Here is a 10,576-nt window from a genome sequence, read left to right as displayed (position 1 = left end):
TGGGGGGGGAGGGCATGCTTTTAAGTTAGAGCTACCTTCTTAGTTGGTTAACCTCAGGAAAGTATTTTGTGATCGAAGGTAAAGAGATATTCTCAGCTGAGTTGTGAATATTCCCCCTTTCTACATCTTGGTTAAGGCATTTGTCAAGAGCAACTGTTATCAAGACACTGAAGTACTCAGGTTTTAATTAAAACTATTGGGAAATGAACCATTTACCCAACTATTCAGTTCTCTAAGCCAGGATCTAAACAAGTCCTTCCTGTCTCCAGCTCAGCAGAACATGCCCTAGCTGTTGCTCATGCCTGCAGTAAGAAAGACTATAAAAAAGCACATGACATTAGAAAACTCTCCTTACTCATTAGGCTGTTATTTTCTTGAGTTTAAGTCTGTTCTGTGCTGTAGCCAAGGAACTGGAGTACATATACCACTTGCTTTTCAAAGAAATGGTGAGACATTCAATGTCCCCAGCCTTCTGTTTATCTGGAAAGCCTTTGGGAAAATTCTGACTCCTCAACACAGTCACTACTGCACAACGCCAAATCAGCTTGAAGGATCCCAGCCACTGTCAGCAAAACCACAACAAACCAGATTCAGATAATTCAAACAAAATCTTCTGGATGAGTCCAAGGAATGCAGCTCCACATACATGCACTGCTTAGCAGTGGGTGGGAGGGGAGAAGAAATATGCCATTGCATTGCAGAGAACAGTTTTCTGCAGAAAATAGAATAAGTGTTCCATTTGAGAAATACTTGCTGTCCTAATGAGAAAAACGGAAGAAATGCTAGGTTTTAAACATTAATGTTATTATCCAAGTTGCCCTTAATCATCCTTTTCACTGTTTTGTTTATTTCATTTTTCTGAAGCAGTCTCCTCTACCACTCTTTCAAGACCCTTTCTCTTTCCTCCTCACTCCAAAAAATAAAAGGAATCAGCTGGTTGGCAAGAAAAAAAAATCTAGTCAAAACAAGGTTCACTTTTCCAAACCAGTTGTAACTGCACATACAGGAACTGGATGCTTCTTAACATAAATCTCTGCTGATTATCTTAACTGGAAATACATAAAGACAAAAGGAAAGGATTGGAATATATTTATCCAAAGTCTTCAAAATATTGAAATACGTTCCTGATTTAAAATTCGTTTCTTTTAAGTCACTTCAAAGGAAAATGAACACTTCTAGTAACCAAACTAAGTCATTCAAAAAAAAAAAATATATAAGTGGTACTTCTGAAGTTCCATACATATGCATGTGGAGAAATTGCTTCTGCCATCTATCTGGGCTACCTGCTGGTCAGTGTTACTGATCAAAATACATTTCTTATTCCACTTCTGCTAAGTTTGAACTGTACAAATACATTGTTGTTATTCACACAGAGTTTTCATCAAGACCTCTCTGCTTTTTATTTCTGCTGAGCACCACATAAGAGAAGTTATGTCCCTGTAAGTAGTACTGGTTAAGTCATGGAGCACTGGTAGTTATGGCAGATAGAGCCCAGCTACAACCCAACACCTCACTGTTTCTGGAAGCAGAGACAGCACATGAACACTGAATGCACCTGAAGGATTTTGAGCATTAGCCTTTAACACAGAAAACTTGCAAACTTCCACAAATTCTTTCACTATGTATTAAAAAAATACTCCAGAAAAATACTCCAGCAACTGCCCCGGTACCTCCAGTTAGTACATCTAACAGAAGAACAAAATCAGAAATGGGCATTTTTTTCTCTCTCACTCTGTGAAGACTATACATGCTGAATGCATGACTATACATGCATTCTTAACAATTACAATCAGAGATTTGTTACTAAACATATTTAAGTGTATTTAGATCCTAGGTTTACCACAACGAGAATAGGGGAGCAAAAAGCCCACAGCACAGGGGTTCATTATTCTTCAATGCTTAACAGATGTTAAAAACAGAAACACTACAGGAAATACACTGACCAACAATTCCCCAGATGTGTGATTGTTGCTATGTTGTAATTAACATTTTTTTCTAGCTACTCTGAATTTTAGATGTAGAACAATTCAGTTCTGGAAAAGTAAAACATGTTTTACATTCATTGAAAAAAAAAAAAAATCAGGTTTAAATCAAAATATGAACATGGCCACATACTTCACAAAACTGAAAATTTGTTCAACTTACACCATCACCATTCACCAGAGTTGTGAAATGTAGTTATGAAATGGCCAGTTTGATTCCATACTTCAGAAAGCAATCACAGGCAATTGAGACAATAATGCTTCTTCAAATAGCAATTAGAACTTAGGTGTAAGAAAATATTGTTAATTGCCAGAGTTTCTGCATGTTTTCCTTTCTGAGTTAGTTCCTCCTGAACAATGCATATCTGCATTGTAAAAGTTTTATGCTGGTTTTATATTTTAACTGAGTTATAAAAAGAGATCAAAACAGACTCTATATCCTTATACATATTCATATCACTGACAAAAATATGAGCTTGGTATTCTTAAGAACTTAAACTTTATTTATTACTATCCTTAAAAAGCTCACAAAATTGTATTATCTCCTGCAATTTTCTTTCATAAAAATAATAAAATGCTTCTTCCTACAGGATGAAATTGTAAAAATCAATAAAATAATACTTCTCAAATAAAAGTCAACACAGAAATGTAAAAGCATCTCATCATGGCTACAGCTTCAATAACAGAATAAGGCTGTGTTATTCCACAAACAGTAAAAGATGATAAAGTGCTACTCAGTTTACTCTAGTTCTGAGGATTGTTAATCTCAGCAGTCCTACAAAGACGATGTGAGGGAGCACAGGAAACCACAGTTTCATACCACTTTATGAAAGCATCCAGAATACAAAAAGAATGCAACATCAACCTGCAGGGCACAACATTTTCTTTAGATGTTAGTCTGTACTGGTACCCAGATCTCTCAATCAGTTGTTGATCAAACTGATCCTGGTACAACTGCACTTAGTTCTACCGTATTTTTTAGGATGAAAGGATAAACACATTTAAGCCTGTCCTACAAAATCAACCAGCAATAAGAGTGCACGTATTTTGTTATCTGAGACAATGAGAAAAATCAGCATAAAACATGCCATAATGAACCAACCCAGTCAGGCCATGATGAATATCCCCCTTAAAATATCAGCAACCAAAAAAATAAAATAAAATAAAATAAAAATTCTAAGACACCAATCAAACATTTCTGTTTAATACCACATTTAATACTGTTGAATCAATTCACTTATCCAGCTTATTTATTTATTTTTTAAAAGTTTTCCTCTACAGACTTTCCGCTACTGAGCTCCACTTTTATTTCCTCACTCTTCACTACAAATTCCCTCCATTTAAGATTTTTAAGTAAGCCCTCCTATTATTCATCAGGAGAACTGATTACTTTCTAAGAGCTCTGAGGTCTCATCGTAACACAGTCCAATGTAGCACGGCTGCTGCTGAGAGTGAAAATAATCTCAAGAGGGAGCCAAGGGAATTAAAAAACAAAACCAGAAAACAATAACAATGAAAAACCACTCAAGGAAAAAAGTTTTTCTTTGACTTTCCCCATTGATTTTACTGCACCTTAGAAAGTTCTGCTCGATTACTCTTTCAGCGAGAAAAGGAGCTGCATGGAATATGTTGTATTTTAGCATGGACATTTTTCAATCAGTTGCTAGAGAGCCATATCCAATAGTTTCCTGGAAGTGCAGGAATTTGAATTTAGACTCCGTATGTCCCTTACGTGTTTCTGTAGAAAGTAAAACATGACCAATCAGCTTTACTAGTTCTTTCCAGATGGCTGCCTTAGAAGCTTTCCATCAGCATATTTGCAGGTTCTGACATGCACCTAGACTTCCCTACTCTGTGTGTCTAAGCAATCTCCACATCACTGATCCCTTAAAGCTTACATTAAGGAATGAGCATATGCCTAATGAGGCTATTGTTACATTCAACAAAAATAACCAGTGCTTCTCATGAGGAGAAATATTTTTTAAGATTCCAATTTCTTACATAGAATTAATATATATATTCTGGGGCAAAACCTGAAGCATTTCTGATATATCCACAGACAATAAGGGGAGTCCAAGACTTGAAAATACACTTTGAACATAACAAGTCCATACAAGCATTTCTGAATTTTAAATGTAGCATCATGGGATGACCTAGGTTGAAACAGACCTCACAAATTCATCTAGTCTAACCTGATTAAAAGGATGCAACAACTATGAAACCAGACCAGATTAATCACTGCTTTATCCAGTCTGTCCTTAAGAACTTGATGTTCTTTTAAAACCTTCTTTTAACTGGGACTTTATTTTTGCTACATCACTAAAAGATTAAAACACAGCTGCATTAAAAGTGATGCAGAATTTCTGGTTTGGCACATGTAACAGAGACCAGTAATTTACTACTTGATTGCAGGAGAAGCAAAATGAAGTCAACAGGATATATACTTTCAGAATGACCTCACAAAATGAGAAATGGAGGAAGTCACTGGCCTGATAAACCCTACTGCTTCCACCTGTATGCAGTGATGACGAAAAGTGATTATGTGAAAAGTATGCAAGAACATCCACTTAAACCTGTTCCTCAACCATTTCCTCCTCTCTGCTAAACACAAACACTCCTCCCAATGCCAAGGTTAAGAATATTTGACACAGTAGCAAAAGCAGCAGCAAACTAGAGTCAGGAAAGGAAGAGGAGACCTCATGGGCAGCTATATTACATAGTTTACAGAATCACAGAATGGTTTGGGTTCGAAAGGACCCTAGAGATCATCTAGTTCCAACCCCTCTGCAATAGGCAAGGACACCTCCCTCCAGACCAGGTTGCTCAAAGCCCACCCAGCCTGGCCTTGAATGCTTCAGGGGATGAGGCATCCACAACCTCTCTGGGCAACCTGTTCCAGCATCACACCACCCTCACAATAAAGAATTTCTTCCTAATATCTAGTCTAAATCTACCCTCTTCTAGTTTAAAGCCATTTTCTTTTGTTCTGTCATTACATGCCCTCCTTCCCCAGCTCTCTTCTAGGGCCCCTTCAGGTACTGGAAGGCTGCTACGAATTATCCCCAGAGCCTTCTCCAGGCTGAAGAGCCCCTTCAGAGGGCTCAGAGTTCTGTGGCAGAAGAAAAACTGTGTGAAATTACCCAGATGGTCCTTGGAAATGAAAAACCACCCCAGGTGCATAAAAACACTGATGGCAGCCTGTTGGGAACAAGGCAGCCAGCACACAGCTGCGATGCTCCCCACCCTCACACCTAAGAGCTGTCTCCAGCCCCATGGCTCCATCAGGCTGTTCACTCCAGGAAGGGGAATCTGTGGTTCCCCTCCATAGGCCAACACCAGCTGTTTGAAAACAAAACATGGGTAAAAAGACAGCTCAACAAGTAACTTCTCACACCAAAGGAACTTCTTTCAGGATTTGTTGCACCTAGGACAGTTACAGTAAATAAATGCTCCAGAACGCTCTCCTTAAATGACAACATTCTATCAACATTTGTAGCGCACAATTTTAGTGTGATCTGCCTGAAAACCATGCTCCAGAGAAGAAACTGGTGTCAAAGAAAGGCTAGTTTGCAAGCAAAATAACCCCCTTGGGAAACCTACAGGCATCAGAATTGCTGGTTTATATCCACCTACTACCTCCCAAAGATCAGCTGTACAAATCCAGCTGTTCTGAAGCAGAGACTTTACACGCAGATTTCCTTTCCAACAGCAATTTATAAGAGATTTGGCAGCTCTCTCTGACCAACTGTACATTCAAGATAGTATTATAATGTTTCTTCATTTTCTCAGATATAGCAAACTCCTCAACAGTGCAAAGAGATTTCACTGTGTACAAAAATGCCAGAGAAAAATTAACCATGTAGTTCTGCCTATAATTAGAGTCAGCATGGAAAACACAGAGGTATCTGTCACATCTTCCTGGATTTGGTTTTGCTGTAAGACCACTGCATAACTTAGAAGCAGAAATCAGAGTTCATATAAACTTGATGTATAGAAAACACAGAAAATCAAAATGTGAGATTCAGTGAATCTTCAAAACCCATGTCAAAACCATGCTTAGGACTGAACAACCCCATGGAAATAATTCACACCAACTTTAACGTTTATTCAAGCCTGAGTTAGAATTTGGCTGTCACTAAACTCTGACCATCTGATACAGTAAGGCTATAAGGCAATGATTATGATCTAACAGACCACAGCCAATTGCTGACATTTTATTCAAGTTTACTTATGCTCAAAACATGTTTTTAGCTGGAAACTGTTTGGTGAGAAAGTTGGGATAGAGAATTCTTGTTTTACTTTCATACTGTAGCTCTTTTATTTATCTGGCCCAGAGCACAAGAACATATTTAAATAAAAAACAACGTATACATACATGGACACACAGACACGGACACCCTATTCAAATCATCTTTATGGCAACTTAGACTAGTAATGCTTCTTGGAAAAAATATTTGTGATTACATGGAAATGTATGATTTATTAAGCCTTCAAAGCAGCTGATAATTGTGAAGTTGAACTTCAGCTAATAAAATGCCCGCGCTTCTGTTCAAGCTCAAATTTGCTTGGTAACTAAGTTGAACTGACACTGCTGCATTTATGATCTTTTACTAATTTACACCAGCAGAGTGTGAAATCCAATTGACTGCTCAGCTCTGCATCCTCTGGGCTGCTCATAAGGCTTTCCATCAAATGATTATCCGGATGGGCAGCCTGCAATTTGGAAATATTATCAGGAGGTAATTGATTCATCAAGAAACAGAATTCTTAAATTAACATTTAATGTCTGGTACACCACATTCCCCAGTATCACTTTCTGCATGTGATCACATCTGGTTATGCAGCAGAAGCTGATCCCTTGCTGTTTTGTGTCTTGGAAACTACAGCCTGCACCTTTTGCCCCGTGGCCCCAGTGCAACAAAGCAAAGCAAGCAACATACCTAGTCATTGTTATGAGCTGCTTTCCCTATGGGCCTGGGTTGTAACTTTTTCATTTCCTGCAGCTGCAGAGGTTGTCAGACAGTCTCACAGGCAGTGCTTTGGCTCTGAGCCATGGGTGGGGAGATCTCTGTCCTTACTCAAAGCCCACACTTTGCTTGCTCACAGTCTTAAAGCAGCAGATTTTTCTCTTCTGCAGCCTTGCTCTGCTTTTAAGCGAACGCTTGCTGTTTATATATTTTTTCCTTCTTTACTTCCACAGCAAACAGTGAAAATATCCACTTAAGAACTCTGTCATCTCAAACTCAGCTCTTATTTGTCAACCATCTTGTTAGATGGTGTCAGTTATTTGATGCTCCTTACTGTACCATAAATCCTTTGAGAGATATTGAAGTTGTGGGAAAAAAAAAAAAAACACCACCCACCACCAACAAAAACAGAACAAAAGAACTGCTGAAAAGACATTTTTCAGTTTATGGCACCAGTAAAGACTGCATCCTCAGTGTAAAATCAAAAGCCAGCATTCAGTATTGCAGTACAACAGGTAAAAAAAATTACAAACAATTTCAAATATGTGCCAATTTTTTTTTTTCCTGAATTTACAAGCTTGATTTTGCTATACTGATTCCTGTCCCTTGCCTTTTACCCAAAACTTTGTGGCTGTTTAAATGTCCTGCAAGCAAAGGAAAGAAAACTGCATATATAAAAAAGAATGTTCAACAGAATGAAAAGAAACCTTGATAAAGAAGAAAAGCTCCAAATAAAGCAACGGGAACATTCTTTCTCACCCATACCCAATAACATGTGGGGAATCATTGAAAATAAAAATGTTGCTGTATGCATTACTTGTGAAAAATATGTTCTTCTAAAGCTAGTAATTTATTTTTTGTAGAGCGCACCAACTGTTATCCAGCCTCTTCACTACCCACTTGTTTGTCTTTTTCCCCATTATAAAAGGGATTTTTTTTTTTAAATGTACTCATCTGCAAAAAGGCATATTAAATTGATTACATGACCCAAAAAACTTATAAAAATAGATCAGATATCCAGCAGAGCAAGCAAGAGGTCTGGAATCTGCAATCAACACTATCTACCTATGAATGTCTTTTTTTCCATGTAATACTTTTCTGTATGCTTAACAAAATATTTGTTTGCTGAATTATTACACAATTCTGAAGACTGAAGATCTCGAAGATACAATAAATGCCTTTTTTTAAAAAAAATATATATATATATTTTTTTACTCGTTGATACTAAGTAGGTATTTTAAACAATACATCTTCCTAGAACCATGGCCTGGGTTGAAAAGGACCACAATGATCATCTAGTTTCAACTCCCTGCTATGTGCAGGGTCGCCAACCACCAGACCAGGCTGCCCAGAGCCACATCCAGCCTGGCCTTGAATGCCTGCAGGGATGGGGCATCCACAGCCTCCTTGGGCAACCTGTTCCAGTGCATCATCACCCCCTGCATGAAAAACTTCCTCCTAATATCTAACCTAAACCTCCCCTGTCTCAGTTTAAAACCATTCACCCTTGTCCTATCACTATCCACCCTCATAAACAGCCATTCCCTCTCCTGTTATATGCTCCCTTCAAGTACTTGGAAGGCCACAATGAGGTCTCCCCGTAGCCTTCTCTTCTTCTGGGCTAAACAAGCCCAGTTCCCTCAACCTTTCTTCATAGGAGAGGTGCTCCAGCCCTCTGATCATCTCAATGGCCCTCCTCTGGACCAGCTCTAAGAGCTCACTGTCCTTCCTGTACTGGGGACTCCAGGCCTGGATGCAATAGAAGACAAGTAACAACTACAAAATTACGTAAGCAAGTGAAGAGATTTGCTTTCTGGGCTGTCATCTCTTGTCTTTTAGCATCAGAATAAAACAATATTACCTTCTGTGACTGATGAGCTTTGGACAGATACAGAATGACCAAGATCAGCTGTCAGAACAAGGCACTTCATGGAACACACTTTCTGCTTTCATAATCTTTCTTATCACCCTCTTTTGGATGATCACCATTTCAGGTAGTTAAGACATTAAATATTACCCAATGCATTCTTACTTAGCAATGAAATATGATCTTGCTGCAAACTAGAAAAGGCTTGCTGTTTCAAAACTTCGAAGCCCGCTTCACCTTTGAGATGCCTTTCTAGCTCTAGTTGTCAATCAGACTGGATTGTTAAATGCTGTTGAAAAGATCAGAATTGTAGGATCTCTAGAATCTAAACTATGGGTTTCCAGGAAAACTTTGAAAGTTGTTTCATGGGAGTAACTAAAATGAGCAGACATTACTGAAGACCTACAGAGTCCAAATGATACTGTAAAGAGTGTAACTCTATTAATTTTACAATGCTCTGCCCCTTCTTCTCTCCAAACAAATGCTGAAGGAAAAATATCAATACAGATTATGTCCACTGGTTGGATTAATAAATGTAACCTCTCTCCCCCAGGAGTCTGACAGGCCCAGTGTTCTTCACGTAACATAAATTGCTCAGTACAATCTACTTCTTAATAAAATTCTCTGTTTTCAAATGCCAAGTACCCAAGCTGCAAAGGGAATTGGAATTATCAATTCTGTACTTAGAAAAAATACATCTGTTAAGATTTGCATGATTTCAATCCATCAATCAAGAAGAAATACTTCCATGAAACCTAACTGCACTTTTATTATCAAAAAAGCCTGCAAAATTTATCTTCCCAAATGGGAACGCAAGAAGTCAAAAATGTTTTCTGATTAAATTCTTCGGATGTTTTTAATCACACTGAGTTCAGAAAGTTTCTCCTGTGCTTGCTCCTGACATAAGTAATATAAATTCTTCCTATTTTAGTCAAGCATGTTAATACAGGGTCAGTATTAAATGCGAAAATGTGTGATGTTTTAGCTGGGATGGATGGAAAATTTGGAAGAAAAAAAAAAAGCATATTTATAAAAAATTCTCTAAAGACATGATTTTGTTCTGGGAAAAAAGTCTTCCCCAGCACCATTTTCTTATTAAGTTTGTTACTAGAAATAAGAAGCTTTTTGAAAGGCATCTTTTCCTCCAGCATGTGCTGAAACACCTACTGAACTAGTTATTATTTTAATTCACACTGCTTTCTGTTAAAAGACTTCAAACAGCTTCAAATGAGGCAAGCAAATATCTTTTCTAATAATTAACAATTCTGTGAGCCTGAAAATTTATCGAGCCAAAGGATGAAACTATAGTACAGCAAAACCATAAAAACTAAAAACAAAAAAAAAAATTATCAGATTTTTACTACACCCTACAAGGCCTCATTCTTCCATTCAAAACATAAGCAAAGTAAGATTTCAGAATCCAGCTGCACTGAAACAATAAGTTAATTTTGTCTTTACTCGCCCGGAAAACTCAGTTAAGTAAAATACTGAATTTGTAACAGCTCATTCCAATGTCAGGGCACATGGATGTGCGTATCTAGCTCTTCTGTAACTGAGCCTGATTTTATCATGACTTCTTACTGCAGGATTTTTCAGGAAATACTGATATTACATGCATAGGAGGTTTTTGTCACACATTCAACACATGATAGGTATAGATATATATTGAAGCTTGATCTAATATGATATGCAAATTTGTTTACCAAAACATAATTCACATAAATCTCTTCCATCTTCTGCCACATCTTCACTTAACAAAG

At 37.7% G+C, this 10,576-nt stretch overlaps 1 protein-coding gene across 4 annotated transcripts in view; it reads right to left on the bottom strand.

Moving 5' to 3' along the window:
- The window catches only part of TRIO (trio Rho guanine nucleotide exchange factor), a 224,023-nt gene that overhangs the window by 52,730 nt on the left and 160,717 nt on the right, over positions 1-10,576 (bottom strand). The window lies entirely within an intron of this gene.

Source organism: Centrocercus urophasianus, unplaced genomic scaffold (genome assembly GCF_019232065.1).
Source record: "Centrocercus urophasianus isolate 14NV4802_14NV808 unplaced genomic scaffold, USGS_Curo_1.0 seq_11, whole genome shotgun sequence".
In the NCBI taxonomy this organism is placed as follows: domain Eukaryota; kingdom Metazoa; phylum Chordata; class Aves; order Galliformes; family Phasianidae; genus Centrocercus; species Centrocercus urophasianus.
Note: the sequence above shows the minus strand (reverse complement) of the source record. Positions and strands in the feature narration are given on the sequence as shown.